Below are 22,699 nucleotides of genomic sequence, written 5' to 3'. Positions count from 1 at the left end.
GCAGTTTATAGATTTCTTCTCCAGGAACTTATCCAAACCTTTTTTTAAACCTAGATACACTAACTGTCTTAACCTCTGGAATTTGTTGCCAGAGGATGTGATTAATTGTGCATGGAGTTTAAAAAAATGTTTCTCTAATTTGTTTTAAATGTGTTACTTTCTAACTCCATGGAGTGCCTCATAGTCCATGTATTATCTGAAAGAGTAAATAACCCGTCTTTTATCATTTTTACAGAGAATAACTGAGACTATTCCATTCAATCATATGTAAAGGATAAGCCCAGGGCACCATTACTAGGCTGCTTTCTCAAGTACTTTGATGTCCCCAAGGAATTAATGGCAGTACCCATCCACCAGGATGTAAAAGAATGTGGAAGACTCTATACTCAGGACTTCCTTCTTTCTAGGTAGCTCCGTGACTCTAAAAGATTCAGTTGCTCCAGCAATATGTGGCTGTTGAACTTGCCCTGAAAACTGCCAAGAAGTCCAAAAGTCACTTCTTGATAGCCTCTAAGTGTGAGTCACAGACCTTGGACCTTTTACCAGAGGAAATTCTTTTAGAACACTGTGCTTAGTTCCTTAATATTGTCCCATTAATTTCCCAGCCAAATACTTGTATTCTATGCTGGAAGAGGCATATACATTTTCCAAGTTTCTCCTTTCAGCGAAACGAGGATTTTACCCATCTCTTGAATACATTTTTGAGTCTTGTGGGAAGCACCCTAACCATTTGAAATACAATGGGGTAGATTTCAATGGAGTAGATTTCATAAACTTGCGCAAACGCGCACTTTTCTTCGCACACCAGGCGCAAACAAGAGTATGCAGGATTTCAATAGATACGCGCGTAGCCATTAAAATCCAGGGTCGGCACGCGCAAGGCTGCCCAAAATCGGCAGCCTGCCTCCGTTCCTTCCGAGGCCGCTTTGAAATCGGAGCGGCCTCGGAGGGAACTTTCCTTCCACCCCCCCCCCCCCCCCAACCTCTGTCGCGACAGTTATGCCTGCTCGAGGCAGGTGTAACTTTACGCGGGCCGGCTGCCGCGCGCCATGTTCCGGTCCGGAGGCCGCGGCCATGCCCCGGAACGCTCCCGGGCCGAAACCACGCCCACTGTGGCTGCTTCACGCCCCCCGGTGCCGCGCGGATCGCGACAAACCCACGACACACCTCCCCCAGGAAAGCCCCAGGACTTACACAAGCCGGAAGCCTATGCAAAATAGGCTCGGCACGCGCAGGGGCGTTTTAAGCGGGTTACGCGCGTACATTATGCGCGAAACCCTTTTAAAATCCGGCCCAATGTTTTTTTTAGACTACCTTCATTAGTGGCATGTACTGGCTCTTATGGTTGTGGGTCTGAAGTCTAAGGGAAGATATTTGTTTAGAAACCATTTATCACCCGCCACTTCAAAGATTGTGGCGACTTATAGAAGAGGAACACTCATAATAAAAGAAAAACACACAGCAATAAGACAGATTATAACATACCAACATGAAATGTGTTTAAATTACACAGCCCAAGACATTTTAGTCTTACGTTTTTCAGTAAACCCAGTTTTATAAAAGAAAAAATATTTAAATATCAACTCGAGAGTGCTACTTTAAATAGCCATGTTTTTAAACTTTTTTTTTTAAGTTCCTTGGTGTCAGGCGGAGTTGTTCCGGGTGGAGTTCTATGAAGTGGGACCAGCTATGGATATTGCACATGCTTGCTCTTCACCCTAATGTGCTAGGTATATTGTGGGAATAAACAAAAGGGCCTTGTTGGCTGATCTCGGTGTACTTTGCGGAATGTAGCAGACTGCGTCACCCAGCCATAGTCTATCCTTGTTTGGAATAATTTTATGACTTAGTATTGGATTCTGAAGCGAACTGGCAGCCAGTGATGCATGGCAAGAAGAGAGAACCTTTTCAGGGATTAAGTCAAAGCAGTGGATCGGATAAGACCACCATTCCGTGCTTAGGATGCTTTCTGTTGCCACCTCCGATTCACCCTCCATCTTAATGAAGTACCAGAAATACTTTATTAAAAAAAAAAAAAAAAAAAAGGAAACTTTTTGTTATCTGCTTGCCCTCATCAGTAATAGTTCAAAACTTCAATCACAGGATTTCAGAAGGTCTAAGCCTTGCACAGCAATCCACTCTGAGACTGGGGCAAGTTTTTGACTGGTTTCAGAGAGTATAATCGATGTACTAGTTTCTGTTTAAATGACCTACCTGCTGGAAAGAGGAAGGCTGTGTGTGTTTTTGTTTTTTGTTTTTTTTTGCAAACCATTTGCCCCAAGTAATTTTTAACAGTTGGGTCCTCCCCAGATTACTTTTTCTTAAACACATCTATTTTTTTTTTTTTATTTTATCTTTATGCAATTTTACAAATTTAAACAAGAATACATTCTTGACAGAAAATACAAAGAAAAAGAAAGAAAACAATGTTTACAGGAAAATTTCCTAGCAATAGTTACATTATTTCTTTGAATTGAAGTCCTCAATGTAAGGGGCGGAATATACACAACCTAAGGAAATATAATATATAATACATCAAAAGAAACAAGACATTCACTGTAGCATTTCAAGACCCATATCATTTTAAGAGGAACTAGGTGTATTATCTCTGGGTTCTGTAGGGCCTATAGGGGTTTTCCCTGCCAGGAACTGGGACAGCTGTGGGGGGTCATAAAATACATAAGAATTACCATTTTTGACCAAGCATTTACAAGGGAATTTTAAGAAAAAAAACTCCCCCAAGCTGAATCACCTGTGGTCTCAGGAGAAAAGCCTTTCTCTTTTGAGTTTCCTGTGCTACGTCCGGAAAAGCCCTTACATTGCAACCTAGAAACTGATCATTCCGATGTCTGACAACATTTCAATAACCAATCCCTATCTGGTTCCAACGTAAGTTCACAATTAAAGTAGCTGGTGTCGCAAGCTCCGTGTCAGAAGTCTCTAGAAATGTAGAAATATTCATAGGCTGCTCAGCAGCGGGCACCAAAGATGTTAAACCTCCATTCTGTTCCGTTGATCTCTTTAAATTTGGAAGGTAAAAAATCTTCGAAATGGGTGGCATTTCATTATCCCCAATATGTAATACTTCCTGCAGATATCTTTAAAAGATATCTCTCGGGGGAATTAATGAAATCTGTGGAAAATTTATAAATCTTAAATTTTTACTTCTAATTGTATTTTCCATCTGCTCCAATTTCATTGAGATATTCTTCTTTTCTTTTATAATCACAGTTTGAGTTAGTTTGATATTCTTAATTTGATCCCTGTTAGTCATAATCTGCTGCTCCATATCCGTATGTGGATTAACCACACTAACTTTATCCTCTAGTTCTTTTTCTGTGTCACTTAAGGATTTTTTGTGACATAATGGAGACTTTTAAATCCACCAGTGTCTCCCAGATAGTTTCCAATGTAAATACAGCCGGTCTTACCGCAGCAGGTGTAGCTCTCGTAGGGATAATACCGCCTTTGGCTCCTGCAGTTTCCCCCAGAAATACACCTTTTCTTCCCCGGTCTGCCCCAATGTCATTTCTGGGCTCAGGGTCACGGTTTCTCCTTTGTCGTGTCCTGCTGCGCCTCGTCAGTAGACACCTCGGTCTAGTGAACGTTCTCCCGACTCCGGAGAACTCCAAATTGCGGCCGGATTCCCGGGTGGAGTTCCTTGAGCAGGGCTCAAAGGTGATATTGAGCCAAGAAGTGAGGGTAGCTCTACTTCCCCTCCCCCTCTCTCCAGTGGCTGAGCTCCTGCATTCGGATCTTTCCGCACCACGTGTGCGTCCACGGGACCGGAAACAGAGGCGTTTGGGGGGGCTGCAGGATAGGGCTCACCTCTCGGTTTACACTTTCGTCCCATAATCGAAGAAATAACTGCAGGAAAAACTTTTAAAACTCTCTCCCAGGGAGCTCAAACGCAGTGCTTTGCTACAGGTCGGCCATCTTGGATCCGCCCCAGTACTATTCTTCTTAAACATATCTTTATTGGAATGATGCAGACTGTACATAGTAATAATCTTCAATTCCTTGTTTTCTGAGAATCTACAATAATGCAACTAGCAGCAACATGAACACAAGACAAGACAACCTTTCACATGTCATTCATTCCTCAGGCAGAATAACTAAATAGAGCTAAAATGCATAAGCATCCTAACGAAACATAGGCTATTCATTTTTTCCAAGCTGAAACGTTATCTTTTTTTCAAGCTTTTATGAAGTAGCTTAGCATCTTCTTAGGGTCCCCCAGATTATTAAAGGAGGATTACAGACTGAAGTTATTGAAAATCATACCAAATTGCCTTCCCAGGGCTTTTTTTTTTTTTTTTTAAATCTCACTTCTTCCCATGAACTGTTAATATGGAGCTCCCCTTTCTCTTACAAATCAAGGTGCGTGAGCTTTTCCCACTGTAGTAAGGAGGGATTCTGTGTTCTGTTGTGATTCCCTGTTTTGCCCTGAGAACAGTGTCTTCCTCAGTGAGAGTGCCTTTCCCTTGATGACTTAAGTTACCTTTCATTTACATTTATAGACCATCTTATTGACAAAAAAAAGTGACTCTGATTTAACAGCAAGTTAATAAAAGTGCAACATAATGGCATAATAAATACAATTTGTAACAGAATAAACAAAATATAATATATACAGTTGTGCTCATAAGTTTACATACCCCAGGCAGATTTTGTAAGATGTGTAGCATTTTAAGAAAACATGAGCGATCAGACAAATCACGTCTGTTATTTTTAATGTTTCAAATTGTGCTATTCTGTAATGCATAATAGTTTTAATCATTAAACAAACCATAGCAATAAAATGGTCCTGTTCAAAAGTTTACATACCGTTGAGTGTATATTAGCAGCACATATATTCGTTGACACACACATGTTGAGATGACATTGAAGGGTAGGTATCCACACCTGTGCTTTGTAATTAGTTTGGTATAAATAGTTTCTTAGGTCTTGAGAAACCCTTGTGCATTTCATCCAGGGATGCACTTTTGGTTACTGAAGCATGGGGAAAGCAAAAGAACTATCAAAGAATCTGCGAGCAAAAGTAGTTCAATTTTATACATCCGGAAAAGGATATAAAAAGATATCCAAAGATTTGAAAATGATTAGTACTGTTCAAACTCTGATCAAGAAGTGGAAAATTACGAGTTCTGTTAATATCGAGGTAGACCAAGAAAGATTTCAGACACAGCTGCCAGAAAAATTTGTCTGGATGCAAAGAAAAACCCATAAGCAACTTCTACTGAATATATGCTTGTCAGCAATACAGTGGTGTGGGTGTTTCAACATGCACAATAAGAAGATACTTGAACACAAATGGGCTGTATGGTAGAGCTGCCAGAAAAAAGCCATTGCTGCACCAACGCTCCAAAACAGCCTGCTTATAATACGCCAAGTAGCACCTACAGAAGCCTCAACTTCTGAAACAAAATAATTTGGAGCGATGAGACCAAAATTGAACTTTATGGTCATAACCATAAACCCTATGAAGAGAAGCACACCATCCCAACCGTGAAGCATATGGGTGGATCTCTGCTGTTTTGGAGTGTGTGAGGTACAGCAGAACAGGGAATTTAGTCAAAATTAATGCAGGATGAATGCAGCATCTTTTCAGAAAGTATTGGAGGAAAACTTGCATTCATCAGTTAGGATTCTGTGCATGGGGTGCACTTGGACTTTCCAACATGACAATGATCTGAAACATAAAGGCAAGTCAACGCTTCAGAGGCTGCAGCAGAAGAAAGTGAAGGTTCTGCAGTGACCATCACAGGCTCCTGTCCTCAACATCATTGAACCACTTTAGGGAGAACTCAAATATGCAATTTATGCTAGACAAAGAATTTACAGCATCTGGAGGCTTTTTGCCAAGAGGAATGGACAGCTTTACCACGTGAGAAAATAAAGGGCCTTGTTCACAACTATCACAAAAGATTGCAAGCTGTCATTGCTGCAAAAGGGGACAATACATGATATTGAGAACTAAGGGTATGCAAACATTTGAACAGGACCAGGTTATTTCCCTTGTTGCTATAGTTTGATTTTGCTATTCTGTGATGCATAATAGTTTAATTTGAAACACATTAAAAATATTAAGTGTGTTTTGACTAACTCATGTTTTCTTAAAATGCAAAAATCCCCCACCCTAACACCCACTTACTAGGGTTAGAGCAGAGTTGAATAACATAAAATATAATGCAAAACATATCAGAACAATAATATAGTATAAACATCAAAATGAACAAATTCCCAAAATAACTACAAAATCTCAATCCACCTGATAGCTGGGAGGTTTTTGTTCTGGACTGAAAGGGTTAAACTTACCTCTTTGACTCAAAATGGAGACACATTCAGTCTTTCCCCAATAAGTTGTAATTACAATTTTATTTTTTTTTAAGTGCTTTTAAGGTTATGCAGTGACTTTATCAGGAAGCCAGTGTCCTGGGTTGTAATTTGGTTCTACACTACACTCTCCAAAGAGCTAGCCCAGAATTTGTCAGAAATCATGATCTTGACTGAGAAGGACTGATGACTAGACCTGTTAGAATCCTCATATTGGATCTTCACTGAGCACTGGCTAGTTAATTAAGATTTACTTTATCTTAATTTTTTAATTCTGTATTTTGTTCTGATTAATGTGGATATTTTATGAATGTTTATTGATGATGCTTATGGATTCGATATTGACTATTAATTTCCAGTAAACAAACATTTAATCCCTTTTCCCTTTTTGTCATCCATAACTTGCTTTTCATGTTCACTTTCTTCTTTTTCTTAATAAATTTCTTATTTTATTAGCCCTGTATCTGAACTGATTAGTATCCCAAAGAAATGTGTTGCTGGCTGATCCCAGTATTTTTGTTTGGTTATATGGGTGTCATTTCTGGAAACTATGAAACCCCTAAGTTTGTGGGATCATAATGTCCCTATAAACCACTACAGGGTAGTTTGTGGGGCAAAGTATTTGCCCAGAGGCAAGTGGGAATGCAATTGGCAGGCAGAATACTGCCAGTGTAGAGGTACATGCAAGTGGGGCCTGAGCAGTGCTTGGCAGGACCCTCCAAGTCTCTATGGGCGTAACCCTGAACATGTCTCTTGGTGCCCAAGAAACATTTGTCTGGATGATATTAACTTTTTTTTTTTTAACTCTTTATATATTTTCAAATATAACAAGTCAAACTTGATTGGAAATGGTACATATAGATCAAACAGTACAGTAAGAAAACAATACTAGAAGAAATAATAGATTTCACGTACTTTATCAGACCACAAAGTTGGGGAACCCAATATAAAATGGAGAAGAATTAAAATGCTAAGAAATCAGACAAATGCTAAGGGAGGATCTTCAAATTTTCAGCACCCTAAGCCATGATAATCATTGACTAATTGCTAGGGGAGCAGTATCCTGCCTGTCTGTCACTGAGGAAAACATTCAATTGGGAGGGATCAATGAAGACATTTAATTCCTTGATATTTAACACACAAGGAAAAAACAATCCAAACAAAGCCTCCAAACAGCAGGGTGCATCAATAAGAAATGTTTTTTTGGATTGAATGACTTTAGCTACATCTGGGAACATAAGAATTTTAAGCCCTAAAAAGGGAATATCTCTCTTCAAAATAGTCATGAACAGCGTCTAATACAAAAGTGACAAGCAAGATTGAGTGTTGAATATCTTCATATTCTGATTTTTCAAGAAAAGAAGAAAGGTTTGAAGATTCTAGTAAATCAGCAGTGGGATCTTCACTCACTTGAATACCTTTCTGACTCACTGGAGCATAATAGGCTTTCAATATGGGAGGAAGCAAGCTTTCCGTGATACATAAATATTTTATGGAAAACTTAACAGCTCCACAGGAGAAGATATCTTTTTCTTAGGAAAATTAATAATCCTAATTCCTATGATGAACCTCATTCTGAAGATTTTTGATCTTGTTTGCAAATGTAGATGACCAGAAGAAATCACATCTATGGTTTCTACAAAACTGTCTTCTTGGTTTCCCAAGAATTCACTCTTGATGAAATGTCAAGTAATTGAGAATGTGAAACTTGAACCGAATTAGAAAGGTCTTGTTGCTGTGAAACTGTGCAATCTGGGTAAAGAGATTTGCAATAGCTTCCCAAATATACAATGTGATATTCATAGGTTAGTAAAAGGAGCAAACAGTACCTCTTTAGAAGCGATCCCTTCCAAAGAAAATGAAGCAGGTAAGGATTCAGCTCCTTGTGCACACCAGTCAAGGGAAATATGGCTCAGCTCTGCTGTTCAGGCACCTCCACCGCAAAAATAGTCGCTCTGTCATCTGAGTACAATGGGAGAGAACAGTTACTGTCGTCAGCGGCAGTGGGTGGCCCGGGTTATGGAGGAATACGGCGCATCTCTGGGGTTAGAGATGATTCCAAGTCTGGGATGGCTGCTGGCAGACCACAACTCGGCAAGTGGTCCAGTGATGCCTCAACAGAGGGTGAAAGAAGATCCAAGCTCTGGGAGATGTGCTTATCCATCGGGCTGGTTGGAGTAGATGACTCAGAAGCCTCAGAGTATACTCTTGCTTTGCCCTTCCTCTTACCCATATAAGAGGTGGAAAGAATATGTATGAAGCAAAATATTCAAGGAGTAAGAGGAGAACCACAGAGAGGCTCCCTTTAGCATGCGGCCATCTTGGATATCTGTTTCAGGAATTCCAACTTAAATTCTTTTGTTGAATTATGCTAACAGCCATCATAAGATCTGAGACTGCATTTTAGGCCCATGCAGAATGGCAGAGAAGTTGCTAAAGGCAAGTGAACCAAAGATGACTTATAGCTGGAGCATGTCTGTGTAATAAATAAATATTCCATAGATGGTAAAATATCCCCATATATAGCAAAACTTAGTTGTTTACATCTTAAAGTTAACTGTTAGATTACGTTGGCAACATGTAAGCTTATTCATAGGTATTAGTTACAGGAGTTTAGGGTAAATTACAGGAATTTAATGAATATTAAAATAAGTATTAAATATTGCTAGCTGATGTTTGTTGCTTTTAATCTTGATTTGTACATCATAAGAATCAAAATTGTGACACTACTCAGAACAGGTTCTTGATAACCTGTTTTATCAGAGTGCATGCAATTGATAAGAAATAGAGGGAGTAGGTTTGCAACCTGTTTCTGGTTCTTGTTAAGTGTTTTTGTACAAATTCAGTATTGTAATACGGAGCTAAGAGTTTGGGCCTGATAAAGAATTTCAGAAGGGAGATTTACTCCAGTTTGTAAGGAAATTCTTCACCCCCCGCCAGTGGAAGGAGTCTGCGGACAGCGCCCTGTTGGTGTTGCTACTGTTGCCACCTTCCTTCTGAAGTCAAACCGTGCTGGTCCCCATAGGCTGCCATGCCTGAGTTTGCCTTCCTCTGTTTTAGGGTATGTTTGTATTTCTTGTACTTAGTCCATTCATGAGTACTTTTGAGCTCTGACAGTCTCAGAACAGGAACCTTCAAGATGTTTTCACTATCTGGAAGTCATTTAGCATCTGGGGAGTAATTTTGTCTCAGAAGGGCCTCTGTGATCATTTTTACATCGATGCTGCTTGGATCTTAGAGAGTCTGTTTTTGGTGTTTATTGCCTTGGGACTACTTGGCATCTCATAAGTTCTCCTGTGGTGCAAGATTGGTTACACCATACTTCAGAAATACTACTTTGCCAAGGTGCCACTTCATAGCCTTGAGAGTGCTTTGATAGTTTCAAATATATGTGCATCAGTCCCTCAATTGTTTGTTCCTCTAGTGTTTAGTAATATATTAAAAATAAACTTGTATTTCAAGATTGTATCTGTGCAGCAACACCTCAGTGGTACTTTAATATCGTATCTCCAAGTCTCTCCTTATTGGCTGCAGTACCTTGATACATCTGGATGCCACGGTATTCCTGCACAGTCCTTTGCTGCTGGAGAGTGCATGGCACTTCCCGAGTGCAGTGTTTCAGCTAGCTTAAATACTTCAGTGCTTTCAGGATGCTAACGTCTTGGATACAGTTAATCAACACCTTTTATGTGTTGCACAATCTGTCTGCACTGTTTCTTTACCCCTTGAATGCAGATATTTAGTTGTATCACAGTGTTGACTAAGTTTGCGATGTTGCAGGTGTTGGATATGAAGTGTGTGTCCATAGTCCAAGCATGCTTTGATCTAAGAAACCTTGACATTTTCAGTTCCAGAGTTCTAGGCTTTCTAATTCTTAAAATTATTCATAATAGGTAATAAGTGTCCCAATGTTTCTTTTTGGTATGGGACCTCTTTTGGAATTCCTTAGTTTTTCTGCCTTCAGCTTTATTTTTTGGGGGCTGGACACTTTCCTCCTCCTCCTCCTCCTCCTCCTCCTCGTGCTTCTTGGTCAGCTGACTGCAGGGCTGGAATCTGGCACCATTAGCCTTCATACACATCTACACAGGGATTTTTCATCTAGTTTATATCACCTCCCACCTTAGTTTAGTTATTTCAGTGACAGTTCTTCCCCATGGTTCATGTACCAGGGCTCCTTCAAGAACCTTGCAATCATTGTCACAAGATGTTGCCTTTAAAATCGTCAGCTTAGTGTGCTACAGCAGTCAAAAAAGCAAACAACGTTAGGAATTATTAGGAAGGGAATGATGAATAAGACAGAAAATGTCATCATGCCTCTGTATTGCTCCATGGTGAGACCGCACCTTGAATTCTGTGTACAATTCTGGTCACTGCATCTCAAAAAGATATAGTTGCGATGGAGAAGGTACAGAGAAGGGCAACCAAAATGATAAAGGGGATGGAACAGCTCCCCTATGAGGAAAGGCTGAAGAGGTTAGGGCTGTTCAGCTTTGAGAAGAGACGGCTGAGGGGGGGATATGATAGAGGTCTTTAAGATCATGAGAGGTCTTGAACGAGTAGATGTGAATCGGTAATTTACACTTTCAAATAGGACTAGGGGGCATTCCATGAAGTTAGCAAGTAGCACATTTAAGACTAATCGGAGAAAATTCTTTTTCACTCAGCGCACAAAGCTCTGGAATTTGTTGCCAGAGGATGTGGTTAGTGCAGTTAGTGTAGCTGGGTTCAAAAAAGGTTTGGATTAGTTCTTGGAGAAGTCCCATTAACTGCTATTAATCAAGTTTACTTAGGGAATAGCCACTGCTATTAATTGCAACAGTAGCATGGGATCTTCTTAGTGTTTGGGTACTTGCCAGGTTCTTGTGGCCTGGATTGGCCACTGTTGGAAACAGGATGCTGGGCTTGATGGACCCTTGGTCTGACCCAGCATGGCAATTTCTTATGTTCTTAACTTATTCCCCTCCTCCTCTTCCACAGCATCCCCTGCACCAGCTGACTCAGACAGTCTGGAATTGAACTTAGGTCCTTTGCACTGCAGCAGAGCCTGCTGTCTTTACATTTCTAAAGGCACCGATGTTTTGGGGTTTTTTAAATTTTTATTTTTTTTATGCATCCAAATTGGTTATTGTCTTTTCTAAAACAAAGTTTCCTGTTGCAATGGTTTATAGTCATACATTGTTCATTTGAATGATTCGTGAGTGCTCAAGTGCTTCAGCTTCTGGCAGGCACCTAGAGTTTTCCTTGGATTTATCCTCGACTCTGTTTTCTTTAGGTTATTCTCAGCAGTCACTGTTGAGACTTTTGTTGCATTAGACCTCCTAGCGGCTTCAATACTAAAAAAAAAAATCCCTAAACCAACTTTCAGCTTTCTCAGCTCTGTTTAGCTTCCAAACTTTGAAGGTTTATCAGCTTTGCTGCTGGTGATAGTTTCTGAATATTTTTAGGTAGTCAAGGTTTTAATCTGAAATTATATCTTGACTCAAATGCTGGTTTGTCTTCCTAAAAGTCTGCTTATTTTTATATAGTAAAATGCTTTAAAGTGTTTGGTTATTGCCATCCTTTTTTGTTCCTTGTCTTTGCAGCCCCTTCTCTCCTCCCTTCTCCTGCTCCTTCCCGGCATGCTTGGCCAGCATTAAGATCGCTCGCTGGCCCTGAGTCTAGGGATGTCCCCTCCAAGATGATCCCTTGCTACTTTGTGACTGCCAGCTTCCAAGGTATATTTTATTTCTTGTCAGGGAATTGTATTGTGTTTTCAAACATTATTTAAATGTTTTCCTACTCAGTTGCCACAGAATGCATTATGTTCCCTTTGTGGATATCTATATGTTCATGGGTGGAAAATTAATTAGAAAGTGTAAACAGCCAAAAATTCTGAGGAACTAGGAAAAATGTATATGAAGTAGAGTTGGTTTTTTTTTTTTTTTTTTTTTTTTTTTTTAACAGCTATTTGGCACATTTTTTTTTATTTAGTATTTTGTCTACGTTTTAGGCATGTGGTATGTGTTGTGGTTAATTTTGTATTTGTGGGTTGTTTTTCTTTAAACTTCCCTATTCTTTCCTGGAGACATTTTCCCTCCTTCCAGGGAACCTTCCTCACTGATTTCAGAGACTGTCCTCTCAATCCCATTTTCCTCACAGTTCTTTTTTCCCCCTCCACCCAGTTATTCTCCTGCCCACCCCACTTTTCTTCCCCTTCCTTCCAGGATCTCCCCTTTAAGGACCTGCCTCCAAAAGCCATAACTTTCCAGGGCGCACACCTCACTGCATCTGGACGACCCGGCCCCTGATATTTTTCCACCCATCATTATAGATGTATACATGTATGTGTTCTAAGGTTATATATGTAATTACATATGTACATATGTTTTAGGCTTGCTTAGTTTTTAATCTGTGTAACATTTTCTTAGTTTGTTGCACAGAATTCCTCTTGGTTTTTTTTGTCTAGAGTACCATGAGTTTCCTCCTACATCTTTGTTTTCACATCTTGATATTTAAAAGCTTTCTTAGCAAAAGCTTTGTTTCTAAGCCTTCCTGTATAGGAACATTTTGTGTATATATGACCCATCTGCACTGGTCTTTGATGCTGAGTTTTTTGTTCACTTTTTTTTTCCCCCCTCTCTGGACCCTGTCTCTTATTTTGAGATACTTGAGATGCCTACTTATTTTTTTTTTTTGCATTGAACTTTGAGACTGTTTGTTTTTTCTGTTATTGGTTTCCCTTTTGCTGGGCAGAAATGTTTTCTAATCCTGTGATACTAGTGCCAGGTAAAAGGTATTTTATAGCTTATATTGTATTATGGATGATGCTGGCAGATCCTGGAGGGAAACCTTTTTCAGGCTGCCCATAGACCTGGGAGTGGGGAGAAGATTCACCTTTCAGCAGGAGAATGATCCTAAGCACAAAGCGAAAGCAACAATGGAGTGGCTCAGCAAGAGGCCCAGTCAAAGCCCAGATCTGAATCCAATAGAAAATCTGAGGCAAGACTTGCAGACAGTCCATAGCCAACTTCAAAAAGCCTGTGTTATACCAAGAAGAATGAGAAAAAACTGCACCATTCCACTGTGCCAAGTTAGATGCTTATCCTGAATGACTTGTGGCTGTTATCCCAGGACAAGCAGGATGCTAGTCCTCACATATGGGTGACGTCACTGAACGGAGCCCAGGCGGGAAAACTTTCTGTCAAAGTTTCTAGAAACTTTTGACTGGCCCCAGTGAGGCCACTGAGCATGCCCAGCATGCTATGATATTCTCTGCCACAGGTGTCTCTCTTCAGTCTTCGTTTTTTCCGCGCTGCAGTTAGCATCGCGGATCCGGAGCCGTTGAGTTTACCTCAACTATTATTAGACTTAGTAGTCGTAAATTTGAAATTCTCTGTCACAGAAATCTCTCGGGGTTTGTTCTTGCCGGCTGGTAAGTAACCCAGTCAAAAAATTTTGATTTCGGAGATATTTTTAAATTCTCCTCAGTCGGATCGACGGCCGTCGATTTCACAATGTCCACAGGATTTAAAAAATGCCCTGTGTGCATGAGAAAAATGTCTCTTACAGACCCACACACTGAATGTGTGGTATGTTTAGGGGATAAACATGATGTCCATAACTGTCCTCAGTGTGTGGAGATGACTCCGAAAACTAGAAAAATCAGGCTTGAAAAGATGGAACATCTATTCAGCCTGCAGCTCATTCCTTCCACATCGCAGTCGTCGAAGTCGTCTCCGGCTGGAGCGACTAAGAGGGTAATACCTAAAAAACCTCAACCGGGACCTTCGGGAGACCACTCGTCCCCTTCCTCGACGTCGACGAAATCGATAGAAAAATCAAAGTCGAAACATAGACACCGTCATCGAAGCCCCTCGTTGTCCGACTCGGCTTCCCAGGAACCCTCGACAGCGAAGCGGCCTAAAAATCAGGAAACCTCAGAGTCAATAATGCCTCTGCCTACCTCCACTCCGATATCGACACCAGAGCCACCACCAGGTACGTGTCAGGAAATTGTGCTTCAGCCTACGCCACCGCCCTCAACCGCTCTGCTCCCAACGGTTGTGCGGCCGGAATTGTCGGAATTAATCCGTCAAGCGATTTCACAGGCTCTGAAGGAACAACTTACCATACCGACTTCATTGTCGATGCCGATGTTCTCCACATCGATGCCGGCAAATTTGCCGATGCCGGTGACTACACCGATGCCGGGTTCAATTTTGGCTCCGGCTCAATCGATGTCAACACCAAAAATAATTACATCGACGTCGATATACGCCCAAATCCCGGCTGTAATGTTACCACCGTCGACGGAATCGACACAGAGAGCATTACACTCTGCATCTACTTCGAGGACACCCATCCTTCCCTCGACAGTTACAGAGCAGGAAGATACTGAGGCCCAGGAATTAGCACTTTTTCGACGACTTTCACAAAAATATCAAAAAGTTGTCGACAAAACTCCTCAAACGGATGGACATAAATCCTCCAATGATCTCCATCGAGGACCCATTACCTGGACCATCAGGTATTCCTCCTAAAACAATCCCAAGAACTCCATATCCACATCCAGGTGAAGATGACTCTTGGGATGAGCAACAATCTGAGACATCTTCAGAAGAGTTCATGTCAGAACCTTCACCACCTGAAGTAAGGAAAAGATCCCCACCTGAGGACTTATCCTTTTCAAGTTTTGTCCAAGAGATGGCGGATACCATTCCATTCAAACTTTCCACTGAAGATGACTCAAGACAGCATACCTTAGAGGTATTACAATTTGTGGACCCACCAAAACAAGTTTTGGCTATTCCCATCCACGAAGTTCTGTTGGACCTACTACAACGAGTGTGGGAACACCCATGTACAGTCCCAGCAGTTAATAAAAGGGTAGATACCACTTACCTAGTGCAGCAGGCACCAGGTTTTCAAAAAACACAGTTACCACATCAATCTGTGGTAGTGGAATCTGCCCAGAAAAAATCTAAAAGGGTATGTCCACATTCATCAGCTCCCCCAGGAAAGGATCATCGCTTTCTGGACTCTTTGGGCAAAAAAGTGTACCAAAGCGCACTTTTATCTTCCAGAATCTCTGCTTACCAACTGTACATGACACAGTACCAAAGGGATCTCTGGAAGCAGATGGAGCATTTCACGAATTCTCTTCCAGAACAGTTTCAAGAGTCTGCACAATCAATCATTGCCAAGGGCCTAGAAGCTGGGAAACACGAGGTTAGGGCTGCTTATGACAACTTTGACACAGCCTCAAGAACAGCAGCAGCAGGCATCACTGCTCGAAGATGGGCCTGGTTAAAAGCGTCAGATCTCAGGCCTGAAGTACAGGACAAACTGGTAGATCTGCCATGCCGTGGAGATAATTTATTTGGGGAAAAAGTGCAAGATGCCGTCCAGCAACTTAAGGATCACACAGAGACCTTAAGCCAATTGTCACAATTACCTCAAGAACCAACCACTCAGGCCCCTAGACGTTTCCCACGTAGGGAACCTAGACGTCCATACTACAGGCCAAGGAGGTACTACAATCAACCTACGAGAACTAGGCCTTCTAGACCTACCCAGCGCTCTCAGGCCAGGCAACCAAGACCAGCCCGTACCCAGCCTCCTCCACAGACGGGTCCAGCTACGGGTTTTTGAACACAGATCCAGGGATCAGACCCAACCTCCAAAACCCAAATCAAAACATTCCAGTGGGAGGAAGAATTTCCCTTTTCCACAACAACTGGGAAAGGATAACAGACCAATGGGTACTATCCATTGTAGCTCACGGCTACAAACTAAATTTTCTCTCAATTCCTCCAGAATTTCCACCAACTTCCTACCCACATCAAAATTCCCAAATAATTCAGCTACAAATAGAATTATCCACCCTTCTGACAGCCAGGGCCATACAACCAGTGTCCAGGTCTCAGCAGGGCAGAGGATTCTACTCCAGATATTTCCTCATTCCAAAGAAAACTGGAGGCCTAAGACCCATCCTAGACCTCAGAAATCTCAACAAATTTCTACAAAAAGAAAAGTTCAGGATGGTTTCCCTAGGCACAATGCTCCCACTTCTTCAAGCAGGGGATTGGCTCTGTTCTCTGGATCTTCAAGATGCTTATGCCCATATACCAATATACCCTCCTCATCGAAAATACCTACGCTTCAAGGTGGGCATTCATCATTACCAATACAAAGTACTGCCATTCGGACTAGCTTCTGCTCCCAGAGTGTTCACAAAATGTCTGGCAGTAATAACAGCACACCTACACAAGCAAAGTGTACATGTTTTCCCATATCTAGACGATTGGCTCATCAGAAGCCAATCTCAACAAGGAGCAGTACAGTCTCTCAACAAAACTATTGCTCTGCTGCACTCCATGGGATTTCTCATCAATTATCCAAAGTCCCATCTTACTCCGTCTCACCTGCTTCAATTCATAGGTGCGGAATTAAACACAAACCTCTCAAAGGCATTTCTACCAGAGGATCGAGCAAACACACTGTCTCTACTAGCAAGCTCGATTCACTCCAAGAAACAAGCAACAGCACATCAGTTTCTCACACTACTAGGCCACATGGCCTCCACAGTTCATGTCACTCCTATGGCAAGACTAGCCATGAGGGTAACTCAATGGACTCTAAGATCACAATGGATCCAAGCCATTCAACCACTTTATTCTCCAATTCAAGTAACCCACCAACTACGCTCTTCTCTTCTATGGTGGGTGAACAAGGACAATTTATGCAAAGGCCTACCTTTTCAACAACCAGTCCCACAGGTAACTCTGACTACAGATGCATCCACCTTGGGTTGGGGAGCTCACATAGGGACTCTCCAAACACAAGGAACATGGACAAAGCTCGAAGCAACATTTCAAATCAATTTCCTGGAACTTCGAGCTATACGTTATGCTCTTCATGCCTTCAAGGACTGCCTTACAAACAAGACTGTGCTGATCCAAACAGACAACACAGTAGCCATGTGGTACATCAACAAACAGGGAGGGACAGGCTCGTACCTCCTCTGTCAAGAGGCAGCTCAGATATGGGGTTGGGCCTTGAACAACTCCATAATTCTCAAAGCCACTTACCTAGCAGGCATTCACAATGTAGTAGCGGACAGACTCAGTCGTCAATTCAAACCGCACGAATGGTCACTAGATCCCATAGTAGTGACCAAGATATTTCATCGTTGGGGACAACCAACAGTAGACCTCTTTGCAATACATCTGAATCACAAAGTGGACAACTACTGTTGCCTATACAACCTGAACAACAGGCCATCCAAGGACGCCTTTGCTCGCCCTTGGAACTCAGGCCTATTATATGCGTATCCTCCGATACCACTCATAACCAAAACTCTAGTGAAGCTACAACAGGACAAGGGGACAATGATACTCATAGCCCCATACTGGCCTCGACAAGTATGGTTTCCCACACTTCTAGACCTCTCAGTCAGGGATCCCATTCGCCTAGGAGTAGCTCCCACTCTCATAACTCAGGATCAGGGTCAGTTGCGGCATCCCAACCTTCAATCCTTGTCACTGACAGCTTGGATGTTGAAAGCTTGATCTTACAACCACTCAATCTTTCAGCTAACATTTCCCAAGTTCTTATAGCTTCACGTAAACCTTCCACAAGGAAGAACTATGCTTCCAAATGGAAGAGATACTCTTTGTGGTGCAGGCAAAAAGACATCAATCCTTTCACTTGCCCCACAAAGTCTTTATTGGACTATTTGTACCATCTTTCAGAATCTGGTCTACAAACCTCCTCTGTAAGGGTACATTTAAGTGCAATTTCAGCTTACCATAATCAGGTATCAGATGCACCTATTTCTACACAACCTCTCATAAAAAGGTTTATGAGAGGTTTAATTCTTCTTAAACCACCAATTAGACACCCAGTCACTCAATGGGATCTAAATTTGGTTTTAACTAGACTCATGCGTTCTCCTTTTGAACCCATTGATTCCAGTGACCTAAAATTCCTTACATGGAAAACTATCTTCCTCATTGCCATTACATCAGCCAGAAGAGTTAGTGAATTGCAAGCACTGGTCACTTATGAACCCTACACCAAGTTCTTACATGACAGAGTGGTTCTCCGTACTCATCCTAAATTCCTTCCTAAGGTTGTTACGGAATTCCACTTAAACCAATCTATAGTTTTACCCACTTTCTTTCCAAGACCTCATGCTCACCAAGGAGAAAGGGCCTTACACACATTAGATTGCAAACGCACTCTATCTTTTTACTTAAATCGCACTGCAGTTCATAGGAAATCCAATCAACTCTTTGTTTCCTATGACCCAAACAAACCAGGTAAAGCAGTGGGTAAACATACTCTATCAAACTGGTTAGCAGATTGCATACAGTTTTGCTATGAGAAAGCAGGCCTTCCTCTCCAAGGGCGAGTAAAAGCACATGCAGTTAGGGCAATGTCAACTTCAGTTGCACACTATCGTTCAGTGCCAATACTTGACATATGTAAAGCAGCAACATGGAGTTCCCTTCACACCTTTGCAGCTCATTACTGTTTGGACAAGCAAGGACGACAAGATTCAGCCTATGGACAATCTGTCTTAAAGAACTTGTTTCCAGCTTAAACCCAACTCCTACTACAACCGAACTGCTGTGATCTTCGGCTGACTCATTCAACAACAACATTGCACTACACAATGACTCAGCCTCTAGCTTGCTAATCACCCATATGTGAGGACTAGCATCCTGCTTGTCCTGGGATAAAGCAAAATTGCTTACCTTGTAATAGGTGTTATCCCAGGACAGCAGGATGTAGTCCTCACAGAACCCACCCGCCACCCCGCGGAGTTGCGCCTTTTTATTTTATTCTTTTTGCTAAAGCTTTTGCTACATACTAGACTGAAGAGAGACACCTGTGGCAGAGAATATCATAGCATGCTGGGCATGCTCAGTGGCCTCACTGGGGCCAGTCAAAAGTTTCTAGAAACTTTGACAGAAAGTTTTCCCGCCTGGGCTCCGTTCAGTGACGTCACCCATATGTGAGGACTACATCCTGCTGTCCTGGGATAACACCTATTACAAGGTAAGCAATTTTGCTTTATTGCTGCAAAAGGGGCTTCCGCCAAGGAGTGCGAATACTTTCTATAATTATTTTTAATTACTTTTGGAGCATTTTTATAACAGCTGTTTCATGACGAAAATGTAGTGTTGTGTAGATCAGTGAAACATACTCCTACTTTCATGCATTCAGATTGCATTTTTACAATAGAATATGAAATGTACAAGGGTGTGAAGACTTATACAAGACACTGTATAAGCCACTATCCATTTTTTAATAGGCAATCTCAGCAGATATCTTAAGGGAGTTGAGTGTGCATGGAGGCTGAACTGCCTTCTCATGCCATGGGGGTGCTATGTGTAGACTAAGGTTAGAACTGGGCAGGATAGGGAAATTTACTGCTTTTGGCTGTTCTATGGACAAACTGTTCCAGCTGTCAGTCTGAAATCTTAGCAGCTCAAAATTTAATAGAGAAAAATGCTACGTATTCTTTTTGGGTTTGATCCCACAACACTTGCCATTAGATGATGATGTCTTATTTTACAGACTAGTGACTTTTTATGAGAAACTCTTCATACGACCCTTGAAAGCATATAGTGCAAACTTTTACAAATGTTTAGTTTGTCTATGTTTGAACTCTTGACTAAAATCTCTTTAGTAAACTCAATCATACCAAAGATTGTTTTACAGTACAAGTATTTTAGTGACATGATTATGACACTGAGAGAAGATATGTCAAAAATGGAGCTGCCTGAGGCAATTCTAATTTTAGTTTTGGTGGTAGGCATGAGGGGAGGCACTAGTGAACAGTGCCTAAAATGACTGCTTAGCTTTGAGGCTTCCCCTCTCTTAAACATGAGCTTTAATGGAGGACAATAAAGCTGAAAATTACTGAGATGCATTAAATACTAATAGAAAAGGTAACAAGTTACATAAAGAAATGTTAAGAGAGAACTTTAAAATTAATAAATAGTTAAAGTGCAGTACTTCATATTATAATCAAATAGGTGCCTTGTAAGCCAAAACCCGTTTTGTACTTAATCATGAGTTGATCCTTATAAATTTCTTTGATTTATTTGTGTTCCTAATAATGGCAACTAGCTCTTTCCCTACCTTGTTCATCAATGGAGGGGACAAGCAGCAACTGTTACAGTGAATTGTATGGTTTTGATAGGACCCAGTGAAAGCCAATTCAGAAGGCCACCTAGGATGGTGGTTGTTAATTCTCCCATAGTCAACAGTTTGTGAGGGGAGCTAAAAATGACAGCAACAAAAAGCAAGGCTTGAATACTGTGTACAATTCTGGTTGCTGTATCTCAAAAAAGATATAATTGCAATGGAGAAGGTACAGAGAAGGGCAACCAAAATGATAAAGGGAATGGAACAGCTCCCCTATGAGGAAAGACTAAAGAAGTTAGGACTTTTCAGCTTGGAGAAGAGACGGCTGAGGGGGGATATGATAGAGGTGTTTAAAATCATGAGGGGTCTAGAACGGGTAGATGTGAATCGGTTATTTACTCTTTCGGATAATAGACTAGGGGGCACTCCATGAAGTTAGCATGTGGCACATTTAAAACTAATCGGAGAAAGTTCTTTTTCACTCAACGCACAATTAAACTCTGGAATTTGTTGCCAGAGGATGTGGTTAGTGCAGTTAGTATATCTGTGTTTAAAAAAGGATTGGATAAGTTCTTGGATGAGAAGTCCATTACCTGCTATTAATTAAGTTGACATATAATAACCACCGCTATTATTAGCAACAGTTACATGGAATAGACTTAGATTTTGGGTACTTACCAGGTTCTTATGGCCTGGATTGGCCACTGTTGGAAACAGGATGCTGGGCTTGATGGACCCTTGGTCTGACCCAGTATGGCATATTCTTATATTCTTAAAAACATCTGAAAAATACTGTTTTAGTGGAGGATAAACAGGACAAAGAGGAGAGAAGCAGTAGGAAACAAACTCCTCACCCTGAGTAGCCCAGAACATTTCAAGCTTATTGAAACCTGGCTTTCCATGGCATTAGCACACTGTTACTACCTCCTATATGGCACCGTTAGATATCATAAGCAGCAGATTTCTATGCACTATTTTAATTTGTTCTGCTTAATCACAGCATACTGCTTGGAAGAATGGAATAAATTGCATGCCAGTGAATTTGCTAGGTTTCTAGCAAGTGAAATATGCTCGGTGAATAGGAGAGAATTTACTGCTTTCAATTTAGCTTCAGAAATCTTCTTGAAACTCATTTGCTGAGGCACAGCAGTTATAAAGATTTATAAAATCTGCTGCACATTTTACTGTGTACTCATGATAGCAATTTTTCACTTATTTTTTTTTTTGGGGGGGGATAAGCTGGAACAGTTGAATGCATAGTGTAAAAAAAGTTTTTAAATAGTTTCAGACTATTGTATAAATGCAGTAAAATGTTCTAGAGTTGAGCTGTGATAACTCTATCCAGTTAATGCTGTTTTTTTTTTGCTTTTATTTCAATGTATCTGGCTGGTAGTGTAATTGCCTACACTGTCACTTCATCTACCTTTTTCTGTTCCATTTTTTGAAGTTGGAACCATTATGCAGTATTTTTCATTTAGCATCTTTCATTATGTATCTCAAACTACTTTAGTCACTGCAGGAAATATAACAAAATCCAAAAAAAAAAAAAATGTCAGCCTGAGCATTGAATATAAGACTGCAAAGTTCTCAAATAGGGTATTATAAATGAGAATCAAATGCAAGGGAAAAGAATTGGACGCTCTGAAGGAGTAGAAAGCTTGTTGCAGATTTTAGGGGCAAAAATGTAGGAAAGCTTTCCCCCAGCTGTGAAAAGATTGGTGGATGACATAATGAGGTGGCAGAAAGTAGCTACTGATGGAGGCCTGATCAATTTTTATTTTATTTTTTTTTTTTTTGCAGCTTTACCCAAGTTAAAGTTTCCTTCTCACTTAAATCATTCTGGTTCTTCACGGTCATGAGCTTGTAGATTTTAACTTGGTGCCTCCTGTTGTCTTGACTAGACTGTAAGCTTCACAGTGTATCTGTTCAGTGCTACAGGTCTGATTGATAAAAAGAGTAGGTAAAAATGCACAAGTGTGGTTCTATGAATGATTTGGAGGTCAATGCTTTTTTTAAAATTTTTTTTACCAATTTCTCCTGTTCTTTGGGCTTGCAGCTTAATGGAAACTGGCCTCTAGTGGGCCTGCAATATGAGGAGCCACCATTTGCAACTACCTAGAGATGTTTCTCATTTTTAGCCCAGCCATTCCAGCAGCAGCCCTTGGACAGAGGTCATAGACTGCAGTTCCCTCTAGAAGCTTGTACCTAGCTGCCACAATGTCCA

General features: G+C 41.0%; 1 protein-coding gene across 6 annotated transcripts in view; it reads left to right on the top strand.

The window, feature by feature from the left end:
• CSNK1G1 (casein kinase 1 gamma 1) overlaps positions 1 to 22,699 on the top strand; it is a 251,138-nt gene that overhangs the window by 55,576 nt on the left and 172,863 nt on the right. For 2 of the 6 annotated variants that reach the window (XM_029574619.1, XM_029574618.1), the window contains one exon: positions 11,919 to 12,050. The exons of the other annotated variants lie outside the window; for them this stretch is intronic. The gene's annotated coding sequence lies outside the window, so the exon portion shown is untranslated. The remainder of the gene's footprint in view (positions 1 to 11,918; positions 12,051 to 22,699) is intronic. 6 annotated transcript variants of the gene reach the window in all.

This window comes from Rhinatrema bivittatum, chromosome 13 (genome assembly GCF_901001135.1).
Source record: "Rhinatrema bivittatum chromosome 13, aRhiBiv1.1, whole genome shotgun sequence".
NCBI lineage: Eukaryota > Metazoa > Chordata > Amphibia > Gymnophiona > Rhinatrematidae > Rhinatrema > Rhinatrema bivittatum.
This window is presented reverse-complemented; position numbering and strand designations above follow the sequence as displayed.